Source organism: Molossus molossus, unplaced genomic scaffold (assembly GCF_014108415.1).
Source record: "Molossus molossus isolate mMolMol1 unplaced genomic scaffold, mMolMol1.p scaffold_m16_p_13, whole genome shotgun sequence".
NCBI classification, from domain to species: Eukaryota; Metazoa; Chordata; class Mammalia; order Chiroptera; family Molossidae; genus Molossus; species Molossus molossus.
The window spans coordinates 61,959,200-61,981,652 of NW_023425348.1; the positions used below are offsets into that span (position 1 = coordinate 61,959,200).

The 22,453-nt window shown below is 48.3% G+C and overlaps 1 long non-coding RNA gene across 1 annotated transcript; it reads right to left on the reverse strand.

Annotated features, from left to right (window-relative positions):
- Window positions 1–503: 503 nt before the first annotated feature.
- On the reverse strand, window positions 504–17,906 carry LOC118628347. The gene is made up of 7 exons (XR_004959282.1): window positions 17,842–17,906; window positions 17,487–17,642; window positions 17,221–17,374; window positions 14,350–14,502; window positions 6,437–6,729; window positions 2,379–2,429; window positions 504–639 (listed from the first exon to the last, which is right to left on the reverse strand). It is a non-coding gene; the product is annotated as an uncharacterized LOC118628347 (long non-coding RNA).
- Between the last annotated feature and the right edge of the window lie 4,547 nt (window positions 17,907–22,453).

The window sequence follows — 22,453 nt, forward strand, 5'->3', positions numbered from 1 at the left end:
GCAAGCCTTAATTGGATGCTTACCATGCGCCAGGAACTGTGATAAGTTCACTACCAATGTGACACTTCTTTGAACCTCAAAACCACCTCTGAATTATCCGTTTAATTATTCCAGTTTTACAGATGAGAAAACTGAGGCTAAAGAGAGTAAGTATCTTGCCCAAGGTCACAGCCAGTGAGTGACAGAGCTAGGGATTGAATCTGGGCCTGGCTGACTCAGACTCTGCAGTCTCTTTTTCCCAAGGATGTTAAATACTCCAGACTGAAGCCTGGCGCCCCCCAGAACAAATCCCACCAGGGTTATAAGATGCCTGCTAGGATCAAGACAGGGGAGTGGGTACAGCTCCCTCTTTCATACTTGGCTTTCTTTATGAGTTGTGAAGCTAAAGGTTACTCTGTTAATTAAATGGGGGGGGGGGAAGAGGGCTGTTGGAGGATCAGTGGCAAAGTGACTCCAATTAAACCTTTAATGAGTATATTAAGCCATGTAAATCACACGCCCTTTTTTCCCCTTTGGGAACATCAGCTTCCCTTGGTGAGCAAATCGCTGGCCCACCCCGTGTCAGCTGGGGTCTCCAGGATGCTGGAAAGATGGTGGGTTTAATCTGCAAGTGCCAAAACCTGAATGATGCTTGAAGGTCTGTAAAAGAGAAAGGAAGAAAGAATCTCTTCTTCAATCGCTAGTGTTTTACTCAATGTGACTTCCAGATTTAACAAAGCATGGGGACTAATTCAGGTGCTGTCTTCCCTGATCTTTCATTAACAGAGATTGATTTTCTTCGAAACTTTGAATCACTCCCTGTCACCTCCTAAGTGCTCAGCTGTGCTCTTGGGTGGTGGGCAGTATGTTCAAGCTCTCCCATCCTCCCATGACTCAGGTTTAAACAGCCCTGGGCTCCTAGAGGGGCCTTGGCAAGGATGAAAGGGGAGGAAGCAATCCAGTGCTGGAGTCTCCTCTCTAAATGGAACGGGGGAGACCATGAGTCCTGTGAGTCTGAGACTCTGGTCTGTGTATCATTCATTCATTCATTTGTTCATTCATCAAACCTTCACAGAGCTCCTGTGATGCTCCAGCTTCCATGCCCCAGCATTGACCATTGCCATTTCATTTAGTTTTTTAAAAACCCTTGAAGGTGGATGTTATGACCCTACCTCCATTCTAAGCTGGAAAAGCTGAGGCTCAGAGAGGGTAGTTACTTACTGAAGGTCACACACACAACCTGTTGCAGAGCTGAAATTTGAACCCAAGTCTAGTTGACTCCAAAGTTGGAATCATATTCGACCCTGAATTGGAGAGAAACGACTCAGGATTCAGTAGAGAGGGATGGGGGTCCTGGGGCCAGACTAGGAGCCCGGAGCTTCTCTCAGGGCTTCTCCAGGGCTAATGGGTATAGGAGACCAGGCCCCCCGAGAGCCCAGGATGCCACAGCACCTGTGCCCCGACATGCTCTGTGGGGCTGCTCCCCTACCCCCCTTTCCTGCCTGGCTGCAGGGGCGCAGACAGAAAGGAACTTCCTGAGTGCTGGGACCTTCCCAAGAGCTATGCAACAGTCAGGGGCAGCCATGGACATATTATAAAGGTGGGAAACTTTGTTTCAGACAACTTCTGCACCCCCTCATTCGGGCCCTTTCATCTATTCATAAGGGACCTCGTTATGACTCTGCTGTCTTCCATCTGATCCCTGCCTGACTTATGTATCCAGGGCACACTTGGCAGTGTTGTGTGCCAGGCATTATGCTACGCACTTTATCAACACCAATGTGTTCGATCTCCATAACAGCTCTACTAAGTAGACATTATTATGCCTATTTTACAAATAAAGAAACCAAGGCACGGAGAGGTGGACTAACTTATCTGAGGCCATGGGTTAGGACATGGCTAAGCTGGCATTAGAACCAAGAGGATTTGGCTTCTGCATGTGTATTCCTAACCAACGTGCTATGCTGGTGTTTCTGATAGCTCCCCGATGGGATATTTTCATGTCAAAGACATTTTTTAAACACTTTTAGACATAGATGACGAAGGTTTACGGGGTGGGCTGCCATGCAGTGGGGTTGCTGTTTGGAGGCAGGGGCTCCGTGTGCCGTTCCTCACTTCATACCTCAGACACGGTGGGAAGACAGGGCCTCGCGTAGGGCAGGCTTCCCTGACATGGGAAGGGCTCTTTCCTTTCATTATTAAACATTAAACTGACATTTCCTGAGCACCTGGTATGTACCAGGCACTGTGCTGGGGGGTGAGGACCTAAATGAAGAAACCTCTTCACTTAAGACGTCATAACCGTGTCGGGGACAGGAAACAGGACAGTGTGATGACAGCTGGGAAGGAGGGTCAGTAGGGCTTGTAGATGAGAGAATGGACTTTGGTACCCTTTTTACCTGGGTTCAGTCTGGCTCCATCACGTATCAGCTGGGCCTCAGTTTCCTCATCTGTAAAGTGGGAATGACATGTTATTTAGCTCTCAGTTGTCTTTTAAACCTGGCCCAGCTCTTAGTAAAGCAGAGCTGGGATGCTGCCGCCACCGCCGATGAAGTTGGACGTTGATGGGGACATTGTGATTTTCCAAAGATCCAGGCAGCTGGAGTGGGAGACCAGGGTTCTGGACGAGAGCTCGTGTCCGTGAGTGGTGGCAAAGGGCACGAAGGAGGCAAACTTCATCTACTAGTTGTTCCAGCCACCCAGAAATGTTCCGTTGGCTAGTCATAAATCCTTCCTACAACTGAGGCGAAGGCTGTCGGGCTGCACTCCTATCACTCACAATATCCACTGAGAGATGCTGGTCTCTGTGCCCAGCGTCGATGTCTCCCCCATGGACAGGCCTTCCCTGCCCGTCGGCAGAGTGATTTGTGCCAGCGCCTTGTCCCACCGCTCTGCAGTGGTTCTGTGATCGGCAGAGCACCCGCGGGACCCGAATGTAACTAGGGAAGCACGTGATCCAAACATGATCCAATTTTGGAACATCGCTGTATCCAAGGATTAACAATCAAAATTAAAATTTTAAAGTAATTAAATTCAAATTAAAAAATAACTAAAATTCATTACTTACATGTCCTGGGGGCACCAAAGATGCTCATCATAATCTACCCTGACGCTTGGCAAAAGTCCCTTTTCCCTGCCCTCCAATTTCTGTGTATCTACTGCTCCTCCCACCTCCCCTCTCTGCCCCAAACCCCAAATCTCACTACACATAATGTGCGTGGATTTTCTGCCTCTTTCTTCCCTCCATATGTTCCCGATTCCCTTCATATGTCTATGGGTTGAGTCCCTCCCCAAGCAAGTGAGACTCTTCTCTGTAACGGAGGGAGTGGGAGGCTGCAACGGCAGTGCAGGACTCTCCTCCTCAGGCGGAGGTAAATATAAGCACTGAAATGCTTAAAAGTCAACACATTTGTGCCCCTTCACTCATAATCTTCCCTTCTCTCGACTGTGAGACCCTCTAGAGTGAGGAGGGACTGTGAAACCCATCCCTGCAGCCGGGGTTTCCAGAAGTAATGGGTAGGAAGAAGGGCAGCCAGGTGTCCAGGTATGAATATCTGTTTGCTTTTAGAGCCCCCGTGCTGACAGCTCTGCTGGAGTCCCAGCCCCTCCTCCCACTTTGGCCATGAAAGGAATCAAGGACATGTGCACACAGCAAACTGACATCAAATCTTCCTTCAGCTGGTCTGAAATTCCCACACCTACGAGTCTCCATCCCATCTCCCATTCGCTGTCGTTTTTCTCTGGCCAATCAGCATAGTAGGTCTCAGCCCGGGTGTGCCGCAGAATCACCTGTTCAAGCCCCATCCAGAGCTTCTGGTCTGAGAATCTGACTTTTACCAAGTCCCCAGGTGACGCTGCTGCTCTGGGATCTGCACTCTGAAAAACCATCACATTAGCAGCCAAAGGTGCTTCGGTTCCAGACAACCTTGTCAGCTCATTTGAATTCCGGAAGCAACTGAAAGCCACTGAGTTGTGGGACATCTAAAAGACCAAGGAACATTTTCTACCCACATGCCATCAATAGCATTTTCTTCTCTTCCCACATGTATGGAGGGTGTTTCCCCTTCATTACAGGACCCCAGAGACACAGAGGACCGGGGGCTGTTTTTGTGTGGATGTGGCTAGGGTGTTTCTCTTCTGTCTCCTGTAAGTCTCTTTGGCTTTCCGCCTGCTCATTGTGTCCCATTCATTATTTATCAAGAGGCTTTTAGCTCAATCCTAAGGTGCCCCAGAAATGTTTCAAGGGATGGAGAGGAGGGCAGGGCAGGTGGAGCATGTTCTCTTCCGTTGGGGTAAGAAGACAACCAGAGAAGAGACTTACTCCAGAGCATAGCCGTGTTTCTGGGTCTGCCCTGCTTGGCACATTTTCATTTTGTGAAGCATCTTCACAACCGATACCTCATTTTGGGGTGTACAACATTTATGAGTCAGGAAGGGCAGGTATTCCTATCATGAACATAAAGATGAAGACATTGAGGTTCAGAGAGGTGAAGTCATCTGCTCAGGTCATATAGCTTGTGGTTATAGACTAGAGTTTGGAAAGGAACCCCGGTATCTTTTCTAAAACCTTCTTCTGACTTTCTGACACCAAGCCCAATGCCTTCAATTAATCAGTTAGTCAGCCTATCACTTAACCTCTCAACTCATCAATGTCTATCCAGAGCCTCCCATCTGGGAGGCCGCGTGTTGGGGGCAGAGGATTGGCCATGGAGAAGGTCTCCATGGTGCCTGCTGTCAGAGAGCCTACCCTCTAGGAGGGAGGCTAGACCCAGAGAGAATTACCAGCAGGAAGAGCATTTGCAAAGGGGAATGAGCCGTGCCACAAGGCTCATGACACAGGGACTGATCACCTCTCATCTGGGGCTCAGCTAAGGGCTCACTGGAAGAGTGTTGTCCAAGCTAAAACTCTTATCCAAGGAGGAATAGGGGTGGTTTAGGAGATGAGGGGATGGGATAAGGCGTTCCAGCTAGAGACCAGCACATGTCAAGTCTGATGGCAGGAGAGAGCAGAGCATGTTTAGGGCACTGAAAGGCTGATGGATTTGGAGCAAAGCAAGTTAAGGGGAGAAGGGACTGAGATGAGGCTGGAAAGGGAGGCAGCAGCCAGATCATGGAGGCTCTTGCAGACCATCAAAAGGACTTGGAGAATTTTTCTAAGTGCTCTGCAAAGCCATTGGAGAATGTGTGACAGGGCGGTGATGTGATCAGATTTGCTTCTGTTATGAGACTAAAGAATCAAAGTAGTTAGGCAGCTGTTATGAGAGTCCAGGTAGCAGGATGACCGGAACTGATCTCAGGTGGTGGCTGCAGGGAAGGAGCGAAGGGCATGGATTCCAGAGATAGATGCTTGTAGAACTTGGTGCTTAATGACATTTGGAAGGTAAGGGAGGTGGGGAGGTAAGGCTGACACCCAACCACTGGGTACAAATAATAGGAGCTCAGAGAGTTTGGGATCTGATGGCAGACACAGGTCTTGAATGTTAGGAGCTGAGTCATGGAGGTTTGGGGTGGAGGGGTCAGTGGTGTTGGGGGAGGGGAGCTGGCATTGTGCTGGAGTTTGGCATTCCTTCCCCCATCTTTTATGTCCCTTGCCTGCAAGCTGCCTGCCTTCTTTGAACTATATTCTGCTCCTCTTTGTTGTTGGGATGCTGTCTGACAATTATTTGCTTTTTTGGAAAACATGTAGCTTTCCTACTATCTTTAGAGAAAAAAAGCACTGCAGGTGAGCCTCATCAAAAACACTGCAGACATCTATCATGGGCCAATTAGAAAATTTGGGAAATGTGTCTGATGGGGAAGGATCTCATGAATAACCTTCTCCAGGAATGCACCTGAACTTGTTTCCCAGCTGTCTGCACCCATCAGGACCGCGAGAGAGGAGGCGGGTGCCCCTTCCTTTCTGCACTCTGGTGGGTGTGTGGGAGGGGCCACGGCAGCGAGAGCTCCCCGACTTTCTCCAATGACAAGAAACGGAGAGCGGTGGAAATGCACGGGCCACATTCTTTTCGGGAGTTCTCAGGGATTAATAGTTCATTCATCAAGTGCATCTTAGCAATACTTTGTACCAGTCTTGGCACTAGTTGATTTGGGCGTGACAGAGGTAAGATCAGGCTCTTGTCTTCTAGTAACTGAGAGTGTAGTGAGGTGTGGATAGGATGAGACACTGACTAGAGCGAGAGTTTCTTCAGAGCACAGACTGTTTCTGATTCATTTCTGCAATCCCAGATAGTACGGGGTGGGCAGAGCAGGTGTGCAGTAAAGGCTTGCCCCATAATTAGCCCCCCGAAGATGCTGTTGTCCCTGAAGGCCTCACACCGTAGGAAGCCAGAACTAGGGTGTGATGCTGTGGCTGCTGGTGGAGGGGTCATCGCCTGGTGGGATCCTGCCCCTTTTGTGCTCTCCACCTCTTCATGTCCCCAGCCCAGTGTCCCAAACACTCCCCTTTCTGGCTGCTTACCAGCTGGAAACCATGCTCTGGGTTATCCGAGATCAGCTTCTGCCTCCTCTGCCGACCTGCTGTCGTCCAGGTTCCCATCACACAGCTGCCTCCGTGCCAGCCTGGCACCATCACGGAGGACCAGAGCACACAGCTGGGAGATGACGCAGATCCAAGGCCACCCCCACATCCACGCAGGGGTACAGGGGCCGAGACTCACAGAGCAAGAGATGACTGGAAGCTTAGAAGTCATGGAGTCCAGCATTTCCCCAAACAAGCCTGGCTCGCCTCTGAGGAGACACTCCTAGATGTCACTGGAATGAACAATTTATAGTTTAATTATAATTCATTTTGTGGTGTATTTGGAAAGAATATAATAGGTGCATTCGATCCTTGGTTTCACGTGTGTTATTGCCTAGGGTGGTGTTAACATTTTTAAAACGACTTGATTTAAAGTCAAACATTAAGTATTAGTATATGGAATATAAAATCATGAAGGTGGAAGTTGGGAAACACTGATCTGGCTCCCTTGGTTCACAATGGGGAAACTGAGGCCTGAGATGGGGGAGGAACGACATAATGATCTTGACTCCCAGTGTTGACATTGCACTTGAGAGCTCAGTGAGTGCCAAAGAGAGAGGTTGTCTTAAGGGAAAGACTTGCCCCAAACACGGGAGGTCAAGATAACGACCACCATCCCTTCCTACACGTGAGGGAGCAGAGCCCCTGCCGCCACAGGGGTGAGAGCATAGGTTTCAAGGCCACATTGACCTAGAGTCACATCCCAACTTCCTATTTTTTTTTTCTTTTGCTGTGTGACACTGTACAAGTCAGTTAACCTCTCTGAGCTACAGGTTCCTTATCTATAATGAAAAACCTTCTACCTACATGACTGAGTTTATAAAGCTTAAAAGAGATGATCAAGCCCCAGGCCCACAGTTGGTCAGTCTCTGTCCTAGAGAGAGAAGGGGACTTGCTTAATGGAACATATACAAGTAGAGACCCAGGACTCCTTGGTCCCGGTCCCATTCTCTTTCCTCTGAGGACCACGCCTCGTCGTCCTGGCTCTGCAAGTCAGTCCTTGCTCAAGCAAGCGCACGGTGCCGGCTGGGGAGAGCAGTGGCATGGTCTACCCTGATGCCCACAGGGCTGGCCTGGGGAGAGCAGTGGCATGGTCTACCCTGATGTCCACAGGGCTGGCCTGGGGAGAGCAGTGGCATGGTCTACCCTGATGTCCACAGGGCTGGCCTGGGGAGAGCAGTGGCATGGTCTACCCTGATGTCCACAGGGCTGGCCTGGGGAGAGCAGTGGCATGGTCTATCCCGATGCCCACAGGGCTGGCCTGGGGAGAGCAGTGGCATGGTCTACCCTGATGTCCACAGGGCTGGCCTGGGGAGAGCAGTGGCATGGTCTATCCCGATGCCCACAGGGCTGGCCTGGGGAGAGCAGTGGCATGGTCTACCCTGATGTCCACAGGGCTGGCCTGGGGAGAGCAGTGGCATGGTCTACCCTGATGTCCACAGGGCTGGCCTGGGGAGAGCAGTGGCATGGTCTACCCTGATGCCCACAGGGCTGGCCTGGGGAGAGCAGTGGCATGGTCTACCCTGATGTCCACAGGGCTGGCCTGGGGAGAGCAGTGGCATGGTCTACCCTGATGTCCACAGGGCTGGCCTGGGGAGAGCAGTGGCATGGTCTACCCTGATGCCCACAGGGCTGGCCTGGGGAGAGCAGTGGCATGGTCTATCCCGATGCCCACAGGGCTGGCCTGGGGAGAGCAGTGGCATGGTCTATCCTGATGTCCACAGGGCTGGCCCGGCATCCTGTGGCTAGAGCACCGGTGGTTTTAGAAGGCCTTTGTGAGTGAACCTGCAGAACAGGGAACTGGGTCTGGCCAGCTTCATGGGCTGCCAACCCGAGGAAGAAGCCGTCGCTGCCCCAGAGAGCAATGGGAAGCAGTGCCCCTATGATGCCAACCCCAGTAGAGCATGGCCACCAGCCTGGGGTCCTGGGATGGGTGGGCATCGGAAAGCCCTGTTCCTATCCAACAGGAAACCCTCCTTATGGCCCTTCTGGGGCTAAGCACAAAGCAGAGGCCTGCCCTTCGGTGTTTTAAGCACTGGCTGGGAACCGCAGGTTGGCAGATGAGCTGGGTCCCCACCGCGGCCATTATGCAGAAGATCAGAGAAGATCTGGCCTTGTCGGACTTTCCCAGACAGTCGCGGTGTTTGTGATCATCTTTCCTTCTCACTCCCCTTCCCCCACGCTCTCCTTCTGCCTGCTCGTTCTCCTTCCCTCTCCCCTCCTGTCATCATTGATCCATTTCCTCAGGGGCACGTGGGGGCCTGGAGGCAGAGACGCCGAGTTGAGTCCTGGCTTTCCTTTTTAACACCCGGTGGACCCACTTGAAATGGCCAAGAACCGTGTGCAAGTTACTTAATCCTCTGAGCCTCAGTTTCCCCATCTGTGATTTCCCTTGTTTTACAGGGTTGTAACATTTACATTATAATATGTGTAGGGTTTGTTTAGTTCCGTGCTTGACACGTAGTAAATACTCATTTGTACTTTTTTAAAAGGTGGAATATAGGCAGTGTCCTAGGGTTTACCTATTATTTGTATAGCCTCTGTGGAGTCGCCATACCAAGTCTTTCTGGATTTTTGTATCCTTAACTGTGAAATGGTGACAATATCTCCCTCAGAGGCTGCGGATTAGATGAAATGAGCTACAGTGTGTCAAGTGCTAGTGGTAAGCCCCCACCAACTGGTGGCTCTTCTTGTCCATTATCTAGTTCATTTGTTCTCCAGACATTTCTCAACTAACCCCGTGTCCCTGTGTAGGGTGCTGGGAACACAGACATGAATGAGACACAGCTATTTCCTTCAAGAATTCACTGTCCAGTAGACTGGACAGGGAAGATATTGTGGATATTTTGTGTTGTGGGGAAAGAAATGGAGCCACACAACTGCTGGACTGAAACCTCGGGTTCTGTCTGAAGTGGGGAGAGCGTTGATTGAGCATCTACTCTGTGCCAGGTGCCACATTCACGTCATCTCGCTTGGCTCTTGATGCAGTCCTACAAGGTAAATACGGTGGGAGGACCTGGGGCTCAGAGGCTGAAGTTACTTGCTAATGTCTAACTCCAGAGGTGGGGAGGGAGCTGAGAGGTAGCCGTCCGATTGACTTGATTTGCAAGGGTTTCCTCCCTCTCAGGTACTCGTGAGTCTGCAGGGATATCCGAGGTTGTGGAGGCTTCTAGCAATTTTCTCCATCTTGCCTGAGATGGGCCATTTGTGGTTTGGAAATAACTGGGTACTTCCCTAGGGGTTGAAGCTTGAGCTGAGAATCGTAAAATAGTATTAAGTTCATTTAGCTCCAACTCCCCTCCCCAAAGATGACATGTTAGTAGAGCACCCATAAAACCACGGAGCGCCCCCCCCCCCCCGCCACTTCCTATTAAAGGGGTAATCCTAAATGGAGTTGTATGCTGTGCCATGATAAACTAATGCTCTTAGAATTTTAGCTATTCATTGTATGAGCTGCTTTGACAGGGAAATTAGACATGCAGAATTTTGAGCTCTGGCCTTATTCAACTTCTAATTAATTTTTGTGTAATAAGCTGTAAGCACATTAATATCAATGAGATACTTTCTGCAGTGTAGCTAACATACAGCTTTAAGAAGCCAGGGGTATTGTTTCCCTCTTTATTTGTGTTGAACAAAAGTTATTTATTCCCTAAGTCTTATTTTCCGGTTCTTGGGAGGTGGGGCTAAAAGAGGGGAATTAAATTTTCCTAGCAGGCTTGGGCTGAAATGTTGTCAGGGACATTTGTTTGAGGGTGATGGGAAGAGCATCATGTGCGGCACTCATCAAAGATCTGACGGTCAGAAAGTAAAGAAGTGATCAAATGTGGGCTCCATAACTAAAGAAGCCAGAGAATTTGGAATGGTATTATTCCAGTGTTTTTATAAGAGGATCTAAGCAAGAACTTCAAAATAAAAATATTTGAAGTATTTAGGTTAAACCAGAGTAATTTTGCTATGTCCAGATATTATGGGATTTCATTCATTCATTCATTCTACAGTAATTTGAGCACCTACTTTGCACAAGGCATTCTGGTAGGCTTTGTCAGGTACACAAATGTGGAATTTAGCCTGTGTCTAGGAGACCACAATTCAGTATAGAATATTTTAATATAAGGCATAGTGATAAGAATCATCATAGAGGTACAAATCAGCACTGGAATAATTCAGTGAAGAAATTATTCATAGAAGAGAGATTAAAGATATGACTTTTGACCTGGACCTTTAAGGGTGCATAGAATTTAGACACATGAAGAAGAACGGAAAAGTTCTTCTTAGAGAAGGGAACAGCCAATCCCTATCCAAGAAGAGTGGGGATAGGGTCACCAGATCCAAGGAAAATAACAACATACTTCACCACTGACATACTTTTAATCATGGTCTGTCCTTCAAAAATGCCTTTTCCCTCTTCCAACTGCATGGGCCCTGCTACCTCTCGTCTAAGGTCAACCTCTGCTGATTCAGCTGGCTTGCCTTACAGGGAATCCTCCAAGGGCCAGAGCACAGGAAAGACATGTAGCCAGTTGGTGATAGTCTTAACTAGAGACTGTCAGTCTTAACTATCAGTCTTCTGTGCATTTTATGTGGTCCGATCCTTTTATGTCACTGAATAATGGCCAAGAGATATGCCTTCAGGAATGGGAAGTTATAGTGCCACTTCTGTTAACTGCTAACCCTGGGGGCAGGGTTGGTTCTGGTTAATGAATGCTTATCCAGAAACCCTTTTGGTTTCAGCCCTTGTTAGTTCTGAGTTCTTTTTCTTACTCCAGTAGAGTGTAAGACTCATATCTGTTGTTTGTTTTATGATTGAGGATTTTAAAGGACCTCAGGCCTGTAACTCTGCACATCAATGCTTATGGTTCCTTATTATTGATGTCAAGTCCAAGTTACCTACTAAAAGTTATTGTCCAAAGCCCTGAGGTGGGGTTGGTTTCTTATCTTTTTGTCTTTCTGCTTTAACGACAGAGGGAAAGAGGGAACTAGATAGCTTACGAGTTAGGAGGGCTCTGATGTAGCAAGGTCTGATGAACTGAAGTCACACTGTCTCAGAAACATGCACTATTTCAGCGTCTCCAGTCAGTGACTTTGAGTAATGGCGGAAGGAAACACAAGTCTGAGTTTGGAGAGACTCTGGGAATGTGGGTTTTCTGCAGCATCGAACTGCTTCCTGCCTACCCTCTCCTTTTCTTCGTGGTTTTAGTCGGTGATCAGAGCATCCCACAAAACCAGTTTGCATCACAGTTCTAGATAGAAAGAGTTGTTTCTTCCCAAAGCAGTGCTCCGAGGGGTCATGTGAGAGGCATCTGGGATGAAGAGATGCTGCAGACAGACGCCAAAGCAACCCAACTTTCCCAGGCCATTGAATGGCTTTCCTCCCCATCACCCTTCTCTGGGAATTTCTGCCATCACAACCCGATACTCCACGAAGGACTCCATGAAGAAATAAATCAGGGATGATCCTTAATTACAGAAAAAGTACTGGCCTTTCACTTTAATCCCTGGTTTCCAAAGATATTCCCTTGCCAAGGATAACAACATCTACCCACAAGTGGTTCCATTAACGAGGAGGGTCAGCTCAGCAAGGATCCTAGTGTCTCTCATGGCGAACTTCCAAGAGAGGAATATGATTCTGGGTGTGGGGAGAAGGAAACCAAATACCCAGTGAGAACCTCTTGACAGCCTCAGAGCACAGTGTTAGTTTTTTGTTTTCTAATAGATTGATTGACTCCTCCCCCAACTACTGTGTTAGGAAATTTGTGTCCCTCTTGAGGTCCTTTCTGACCCCCCACCCCCACCACCACATTATCCAGGAATTCAATGATTTACACAGTGCAAAAGGTCACGCTTTCTCCTCTAATCCAAGAAAGAAATGGCATTTAGGGGGTTCACCACTGCTATTTCCTTTACACGGAGCAGCCATTTGAGACTGGCCTTGGCACCTCTCTCCCTAAAGAAGAAGATTAAAGAAAAGCACAATGCAATCCCTGGCATGGCATCCTGCTACAATGTGATTGAGATGTCTCAGCCGTTGACCGGGACACCCTTAGCTTCCAAGTTTCTTTTATTCATTCAACCAAAATGACCCACATCAAAATAAGCTTTTCCTCTCAGGAACCCAAGCTGTGGCTCCTTTGTTCAGCGCCTCCCTGCCCACATCTGTCAAAGAAGGTCAAGTCACGCGGCTGCTCTGGTTCCGTCTCCTCCCCTGCAGGAAGAGGACGGCGATGAGCTTGGGCTTTGGGAGGGGAAGATACGAGATCACGCACATGAAGCTGGGCTCCCGGCGCGCTGAGCTTGCAGTGGTGCTAGACTTTCTCCTTCCCTTGGGCTGTTGCTTCCCTTCCTCCTCTGTCTGAGTAAGAAACAGGAGAGCACATGCAGCTAGGGATACTGAGGAAACCTTTGATGTTTAACCAGAACCTTTGCCTAATTATTGGAGATCAGTTAAATGCCAATAGGACCCAAAGTTCTCGTTTCCATCTTCAGAATCCAGGTAGGAAACTCCCCAGGGAACTAGTCCTGGGATGTGTGATTGAAAGCCAGGGGCTTCCAGACCGGGCTGGAAGAGTTGTTGTTGCATTTCCTGGAGGAGGAGCTGCGATCTCCCGCCGGCTGCCAGCGGTGTGTGGTCAAGGCTTTGGACTCTCGCCCTCCCAGCACATGGACAGTGGCATCGCAGTACATGTTTTTAAAAAATGATGCCCTGGCCGGTTTGGCTCAGCGGTTAGAGCGTCCGCCTGCGGTCCTGAGAGACCCGGGTTCGGTTCCCGCTAAGGGCACGTACCTCGGTTGCAGTTTGTCCCCGGCCCTGGTCGGTCGTGCGGGTGGCAGCCACTCGATGTGTTCCTTCACATCGATGTTTCTCTCTCTCTCTCTCTTCCTCTCTCTCCCTCCCACTCTACCTGAACAAAAAATGAAAAAATGTCCTCGGGTGAGGATAAAAAAAAAAAATGATGAATGGAGCTGAACATATTTTCAGTACTTAAAGTCACTTGTATTTTGCTATTTGTGACCTGTCAGTTTATTTCATTTGCTTATTTCTTATCTGGCTGTTGATCTTTTATTGGTTTCTTGAAGTCTTTATATATTAGAGGTTATGTCTAGGCAATATGAGTTGCAGTTTTTCCTCTAGTGTGTTGTTGGTCTTTTTTTTTTTTTTTAGTTTGTTTATGGTGTTTTTATTTTTAGGTAGTCAAATTTATCAATTATTTCCTTTCTAACTTCTGGATCCTGGGTCCAAATTATAAAAGCCTTCTGTATGCTGAAGTTATAAAAGAACTCTCCAGTACTTTCTTTTTGTCATATAATAATTTCCTTTTTAAATATTGAAATCTTTGAGATCTTCCAAGTTCTTAATAAAACCCAGAAGTTAGATCTTTGTGTGGAATATTTTGATTTTTATTTAATATTGGCAACTAAGTCAAATTACATACACGTTATATTGACCTAACAAAGCACACGCATGGACTAGATTTGATCTATGGACCCCTGATCCGCAGTCTCCGGTTTAAGACTGGACCATTATCCTACCTGAAATTATCAGACAATTGGGTAAGGGTAGGTGTGTTGTTTCTAAAAGACATCTTCATTTTCACAGTTTCTTTCTCATCGATTCCCAGTTTGCCCTTCGCCTTCTGTCTCCCAGTGCCTCTGGCTTGGAAGGGGCTGTCTAGCGGCCGGTCCTTGGGCACTGGGCTCGGAGAGCCACAGAAAGCTGTGCCGGCTGCAGGTAGGGGACACGATTAGCCATCACCGGGCATTATCTCCTTGACACATTCAAGCCACTGTCCTGCCTTGGCTGTTTTTAATTGGTTTTATATCCGAAAGGGCAAGTACTCATCCCTGGTATTACTTACATGGAACGGAGTTCAGGTTTGAATGCCCCGACGTCGTAAAAACGACAGCTCGGGTCCTTCTTCCTTTGAGATCACTGGGGGAATGGTGCTGCTCGACAGCGAAGCCCTGTGCCTCACAGTCACCCCTTCTCGCGGCCAGTCACCACCGAGTCCCTGTTGTAAAGATGTAGAGGCAGAGAATCAGGCAGGGATGAGAAGGGCTGATCGGCAGGACTGTTACATTATGAAACGAGCAGAGATGTGCAAACCCGTGGTCGGCAAACACGTTCCCACGCGATCCTTTCTTCATCTGTGTCAAGAAAGCTCTTGCTACGAACCTTGACGGGTGTGCAGTGTGAGGGGTACTTGGAGGCAGAAGGCAGGGGAGGGAGGCCTTTCTGCCATCCTGACTACAGAGCCAGGGAACTCAGAGTCGGACACCTTCACAAGAGAGGTCTCCTGGGGAGAAAGGGGCAGGGAAAACCCAAGTGCACCTCCATCCTTTCCCATCTGTTGCACAGGCTCGTGAACCCCTCTGTGAAGCCTCCTGAATCCCAGAGTCTTGCCTCCCTCCTGAGGTTGGGAGCTCAGTGAGCACAGAGCTGGTGGTTGATCTATATCCAGCTCCCGCACAGCTCCTGGCACAGGTTTGCCGGGTGAGTGACAACTGGTGCCAGGGCGCTCATTTCTCGGGCAGTTCCCGGCACTGCCAGGAGGGCCAGGCCTCCGTCACTTCTCAATCAACCACTCAACAGACCTTCACTGAGCTTATTATGAGAGTGCCCAGGGGGCTTGGCAGAAAGAAGGCTGGTCCTGGGGCCAGCAGATTGCGGTCCTGATTTTGACTCTGCCATTAACCCACGGGGCAACCTCAGGCAGCTGGACCCCAGCCTCGGAAACTGTTTCGTTGTGCGTAGTGTGAGGATGGTGGACTACGGCTCTCGCAGCCTCTCCTGCTTTGCTGTTCTAGAAGTCTGCCATTCAGAGTTTGTAGGGAGGGACCCCCGTTCAGCGACGCAGACGTTGGCTGAGCATCCCCGAGTGCCAGACACTTTATACATTGGCACAAACACTTTCATTTTAACCTTCAAAACACCTCACGGAGGTGCGTGTTATTATCTCCATTTAACGGGGGAGGAGTCTAAGGCGTAGGAGGATTACATGCTGAGACCCCGCGACCTGTTCCCAGTGTCCTGGACTCAGCAGGTTGGTCAGAGCACACGGTTTTCTCCGCCAGTGCCTTCACTCGCTTGGTGACTCTCATAGTTTCCAGTCACTTTCTGGCTTTCAAAGGAAGTCTCATCTCGAGTTATTTGAACATCGAATCCAATTTATATTGAAAACTTTAATTTGATATGCAAGTTGAAACTTCATCCATCCGGTGAGCTCCAGCCTAGTGTGGAGCTCAGGGAGCCACAGAGAGGGAGGAGGAGCACCCTCTGTGCGACCACTGTCCTTGCATCCCTCTCCCTGGTCCCTCCCTTACTCCCCTGGTTCTGGCTCCTGGGGTTGGGCAGGACATGGGACATGAAAACAGAGGCTTCTTCCTGCAGCCACAGTCTTTGCACTTCTCGCTCAGCTCTCCAGTTTCCTTCGTCAGGGCAGTTTCCTAAGGTTGCCTCTTCTGAGGGGCATCTGCTGGGTCCTTTGAGCTCCTCTGGCCTGCCCGACCCCCGGCGGACCTCGTTGGTCCTGCCCCCTTCCATCCCTTCCACAGCCTTCTGCAGCTGGGTCCTTTTGAGATGACCCGAGTCCAGGGGACGTCAGCAGGTTCTCTGTCCCAGCAGACAGTGCATACTTGCCTGCTGAAAGGTGAGTGAGCCGCTCACCCTGGCGGCCAACCCCTAGCCTCTGCCCGGCCATCACAGCAGCCTCAGCCCTGGGCGGCAGGGTTCATTTTACCTTCATTCCCGGAGGCAGATCCAGAAGTTAGAAAGGAAATAATTGATACATATGACTACATAAACATCAGAAATACCATAAACAAAGTAAAAAAAGACCAACAACTAGGGGGAAAATTGCAACTCACATTGCACAGGTTTAATCTCACTCCTGTCTGCTCCTTTAACATGAGGGAGTCGTTTTTACAAGTTTCTGGAAGTCCGCACACATCCGTCTAAGGCAGTAAGAAGCTAGTCTCCCCTCAGCCCGGTCCTCAATCTCTGCATGGTCCTGGGGCCCCCTCAGGTGGTTGTGAGGGTAGAAATCACCCCCTTTCTCTCTCCCCCTCTACACAGCCTGAACAGAGAAAGGGGCTCAGATCCAGCTTTGCCATCTTTCGGGAGGTGGCATCGGAATGTGTCAAGCATTCTCTGGAACATGGACTATTTGTCACCCACTGTCTTTCGTTTGAGGTTTTAGCCAAGACTCAGACACAGCAGGAAAAAAGCCATCCATAGCCTGTTACACTTCTACAATGCACCTCTGCCTTATTTTAGCTTTATTAAAGACAAGACAGACAGCTAGGTGAAGGGGCATCTCAGCTCCTGCCTGGAAGCTGCCAACAGCCAGTTGTACTGGTCCCTCTGCCTCCAGTGGTCTGATGGCACCAGGGAGAAACAGCTCGTCCCTTCCAGGCATGCTGGGTTGGTGCTGGCTCAAGCCCGGAGCGGGAAAGGGCACAGCGGACTGCTACTTCCTGGAGCAAGGAGGCTGGCAATCATTTCTCCAGCTCTTTGCTGCATTTAATGACTGCTGGAGCAGCGACAGGGCGAGGGAGTGTCCCCATGACTTCAACTTGACCAAGAGGGGGTGGAAGATGGTGTGTTCTATGCAGTTCAATGCACTGGAAAATGAGACCCAGCCCTGAGCACAGAGTCCAAGGGAGGCCTGGCCTCCCTACTTTTCAAATGATATTTTGTTTCAGAAACCATTGTCCTGATGACATCTTACCTGGAATTTAATCTGTTAAACAGTTTTTCTGGCCAAAGTAGGGCTGGCTGCTGACTCTAACCCCCTCATTCTGCTTCCTCATTTCATGGTTCTGCTGAGGCACAGAGAACCGATGAAAGCTTTCAGGCCTGAGATCTTCTGACGCCAAGATGAACTGTGCGAGGCAAAGATTTGTACATACAGGTAGGTGCAGGGTGGTGACTGGTGGCTTAGTAGCAGCTTGTGAAAACATGACTTTGGGATTTTTCAAAGACTGGGAGGCTTACCGTGTGATGTGGCTGTCAAAAGCACTGACAAGCTTGGATGCGCGAATGTGATTCAAGTCGAGGCGAGCCAGTGTAGGCCCATCTTGCTAGAGGCCCTCACAGAGTTCCTTCTGTACCAACGGCTGCCCTCTGCCCTGTGGCCCCGCCCTCTCCTCTCTGTGGATGGGTCAGAGGAGGGTATTTGAACCGATCTGTGGTCTGGCCAGTGGCTGATAGGATAACCTGCTGATAAAACTTTGCATACTGGGTTGATGGTGATTAAGTGAAAATATCAAGCTCCCCCGACCCCCCGTGCAAGTTTTGAATTTAAGTCACAGAGAGTATTTTGAGAAAAGACCGCAAACCACACACTCACAGAGGAAGCAGGCCAGAGCAGCTGAAAGGCATCACGGACATAAGGAACTGTGGGCCAGGAGGGAGTAAGCAGATGATGAAAGGCATGAGGAAGGGCGGGCTTGGCAGCTGGAGGGCGGGGCCGGGAGCAGCAGCCGTCCAGGCAGGACTGGGGTCCTTGAGGAGCAGGTAAGGTGTCCCAGCAGTTAGAACTGCATTGGACCCGGCATCACCCTGCAGTTTCAAGTCATTTTTTGGTGCTAATCCACTCCAGGGTTTCCACGAGGCCCAAGTTCTTGCTTTCTTATCTTCATTTCTCTCTCCACAGTAAACCTTAGTGGAGCTGAGGAGCGCCTGACTGTCCTTCGAGGCAATTCACACTCCATCCAAAGAGCCCAGCTCACCGAGAACCTAATGTTCTGAGCACACTGGCGTTAACCCCAGTCCTCTCCCTATGTGTCAGACTTGTAGCCAGCTCCTGGTCCTTCCGTTTTCATAGGCCATTGATGAGCTAGAATATGTTCTGAGGAAGGGTCCTAGGAATTATGTTGTATGGAGGAGAGAGGGCTTTGGGACAGAGATAAGAAAAAAGATAAGTTTGTATTTAGCCTTCAATTCTGTCTTCTAATGCTCGAAGGGTCAATATATAGAGATGGGATTGCATTTTGGGGGAGCTACCTCTCATGTTTCTGGAGGCCATTTCAGCCTTCTAACTGCAGTGCTTCTCAACGCTGGAGTGCGTTACTTTGTTAAGTGGTGAGCTCCCCATCAAAGAGGGTGAGCAAACAATTTGGGTTCTCCAACTGGAATGCTCTTAGGGGATTTCAACATTTGATAGGCCAAGGTAATGCCCAAGAGCCCCCACAAGCCCGAGATGCTTGAATTCATTATTTCTGTGCTTTTTAATAGAAAACACAGGTCTGGCCCTGCTGACCTGCCTAAAGGGAGGGAATGGAACTTGTTGACTGTTGCTTTTTAAAACAGTTTGGAAGCAGGCAAAAGCAAATCTATTTTCAGAGCAGCAAATGCCAACACAATTTATATCAAAACCCCCATCTGCTCAACTGAAAGGCAGCATGGACCAAGCTTTCTGGGAGCTGGCAACGCGTTGGCTTGTTGAAAGAAATTAGCTCCACGGGGACTGCCCGATTAGGCCCTTGAATCTAATTGGGGACTTTATATTAACTCCTTGCAGTTGTGACCACTGTTGGCAAATTGCATTTCCCCCTGATTCAGAGGCAGATTATTGCTTTTCAAAAACCTGAAACTCAATTGAAACATTGAAGCTATCTATGCACATATAAACTCTGTATTAGAAAAGAGTTCTCAGCAATAGAGTGAGTAGTGCTATTATAACAGGTGAACCTTGAAATCTCAAAGGCTTGCTCTGGCTGGTTTGGCTCAGTGGTTAAAGCATCGGCCCGAGGACCAAAGATTCACGGGTTTGATTCTGGTCAAGGGCACGTATCTCCATTGCAGTTCGGTTCCCTACCCTGGTTGGGGTCATGTGGGAGGCAACCAATCGATGTGTCTCTCTCACATCGAAGTTTCTCTCTCTCTCTCCCTCCCACTCTATCTGAAGATAAATGGAAAAGTATCCTCGGTGGGGATTAAAAAAAAATCTGAAAGGTTTAATGCAACAAAGGTATATTTCTCACTCATGCTGTGTTTTCAAATGGATCAGTAGGGGGCTCTCCTCCACATAAACATTCAGGCAACCAGGCTTCTTCCATCTCAGAGTTCCCTCATCATGAGTGTCACCCAGGGCCTGCTCCTATCCCTCCATATCTTGTAACTGTTGGTGACATTTTGACCAATCTCCCCACAGTCATCCACTAGGTTGTTAGTATCTGGCCAATAGGCAAAAGAAGAGAAAGCATGAAGTTTTATGCAGGAGGTTTAGGTGTCAGGCCTGGGAGTGGTGTTGGTCACTTTGCCCACACTCCGTTGGTGCAAACGAATCTCGTGTGACCTTCCTTGCAGGAAAAGGAGACCAGAGGATATGTCAGAGAAGAGAGGAGGACACGGATGTTGGCAAACACCAGTGGCCTCTGTCATAACAAACAGAAGGGAGGACTTCCCATGTCTCCGCAGATGGATGCTACAAATTTATTGGTGAAGTTGGAATGAGGCATCCGGTTTTACACATAGTTGTAGGTGATCAGTGGCTGTTGATAACATGGACATCAAAGATAATAAGGTGTCTTGGTCCCTGGAGGGAGGAAATGGCATTGGGGTCATTTCTGTGCAATTTATAATAAAAAACATAAGCAATTTTCAGAGAAGAATGGAATGTTAGAATGGCAGTGTTTTATTATTGATGATTAGCAAAAGAAGAATAAGAACTTGCAAAGAAGGGAGTGAGAAGGTTTGTAGTCCAGCCTTAGGAAGAGGAAAGGAGCCGAGTTCCCATGGGAGCACGGAATCCAGAATCCTGGACTTAGAGGAAGTTACTGTGGGTGGGTCACAGTGTTTTACCCCTGTGTTTGGAGCACATTTTTCCTTCAGAGGGCAAGTTCTGTTTTAACAGGTCCTGAGTTCCTGTCATGTGCAGTCAAATTATTCTAGACTGGGAGGTGGGAGTCAACACCTTGGCTGTGGTATAAATGAGCCATCAAATATCAAAAACACACGCATCGATCTTATGTATAAAGATATCCATTGTCGTTTGAATCTCTCATACTTTTATGGTCAAAGGAAGCACAGGAAAGAAGCAAAAGACTGTGGAGGACTTGTGCAAGGTTCTTTTCGGCAAAGATAAAAAGGTCCTTCATGTTCTCAAAATCTGTCCTGACTTCTCACAGTGGTTCCCAGTCCTCCTAAATCTTTTTTTTTTTTTTATCCTCACCCGAGGACATTTTTCGATATTTTGTTCAGATAGAGTGGGAGGGAGAGAGAGGAACAGAGAGAGAGAGAGAAACATCGATGTGAAAGGGACACATCGAGTGGTCGCCACCCACACGACCCAACCAGGGCCGGGGACAAACTGCAACCGAGGTACGTGCCCTTAGCGGGAACCGAACCCGGGTCTCTCCAGACCGCAGGCCAACGCTCTAACCGCTGAGCCAAACCGGCCCGGGCTGTCCTCCTAAATCTTGAGGTACCAATGTGCTGGTGGTGAAACGAAGTCGTTGAAAGGGCACAAAGGGCAGCAAGGGCATTCGAGATCATGGGAGCCGTAACAAAGGAGACTGTGGCCACTCGTGAAATTAAGCTACTGCCATCAACTCTCATTTAACTGGGATATCTAAGATTTCAAAGCTTCTGGTTATTTGAGGCTAACCAGAAAAGGCTTGTATTTCCAATCATTGCAAATTTGTCAGTTACTCAAAATCTACCTTCTTTTCAAAACGTGTGGTAAATACAAAAGCATCATTGTTTGATGAATGAGGATTTTACAGTGTCTTGAGGTCCCCTTTCTAACTATTTATTCCTATCAGAATTAGCCTGCTGTACAAATGATAATTATACAGAATTGGCTTCTAGTACCACCCCCACACTCCACCTACCGCTTGTCTCTTTTTCATCCTCTTCCCTTGTATCTTTTTTGCACCCTCATTTTCTGGCAAAACTGACTCTGAGAAATATTGGAGACATAAATATTAGGGACACAAATGAGAGCAGTCCTTTATACTTAAGGGTGCGTTCTTTTTTTAGGCAGCTGAAACTCACAAATGGCTCATATACCAAATGTCTGTTTGTGAGTTATTGTATTTCATCAAATCTCAAATGCCGTTGGTTGTAAAATTCACTGTGATTTTTATGTACCTCTCAAAAAAAATTACTGCCAATAAACTATGATTGACTATATTTTCATTGCTTAGAATTTTCCTACGTATTGAAAGAGTTCTCTTATACTTATTTAGACATAGCTTTCCATAGGGTCACTCTTGCACATACATGAAAAAGATGGGCAAAACAAATTAAATAAAGTATTTCTAAAATGTCTCTAATTAAAGCCTGAGATTTCTGAATCACTTTTGAGTCACCCGTGTGTATGTTTCCCCACATGCTATCATTTTCTGTCAATGCCAATAGAAGCGTTGGTGGTTTCTTAAATGAATTCTTAAAAGAATGAAGAGCCGTTTGTGCTAGGTCTGTTAGTAGCCTGCAATTACGCAGAGTGAGCCTACTTTGGACCCCTGCTCAGCTTGGCCTCTGGTGCATCGCCACCCCATCCCTTGTCCTATGGCCACTTGATTCTTGGGGCTCAGTCCTTCTTTGTGGCATCATTGTGCTGTACTGTGTCCCCAATGGCCTACATCGTTTATCTCTTTGATCTTTACAACAACCCTATGAAATAGGTACAATTACTACCCCATTTTACAGTCAAGAAAACTGAGGCTTCCAAAGGTTAAGTAATATGTCTGAAACATAATTCGCGGGAGGGTTGGGGTTTGAGCCTCACTTTCCTGTCTGCTTCTGACCCCTGTGCCATGTTAGTCTTGTTGACTTTATTGATTCTTCTCCCCACAGTCCTCAGCCATGATGTGTAGGGAGGGAGGGGCTATGAGAAGCAAGGTTTGGATTCGCACAGACCTGAACTCAAATCCTGTCTCCGGCTCTTATCGACTATGGGATCCTGGAAAAAAGATTCCATTTTTCTGAGTCTGTTTTTCCAGCTATAAAAGCGA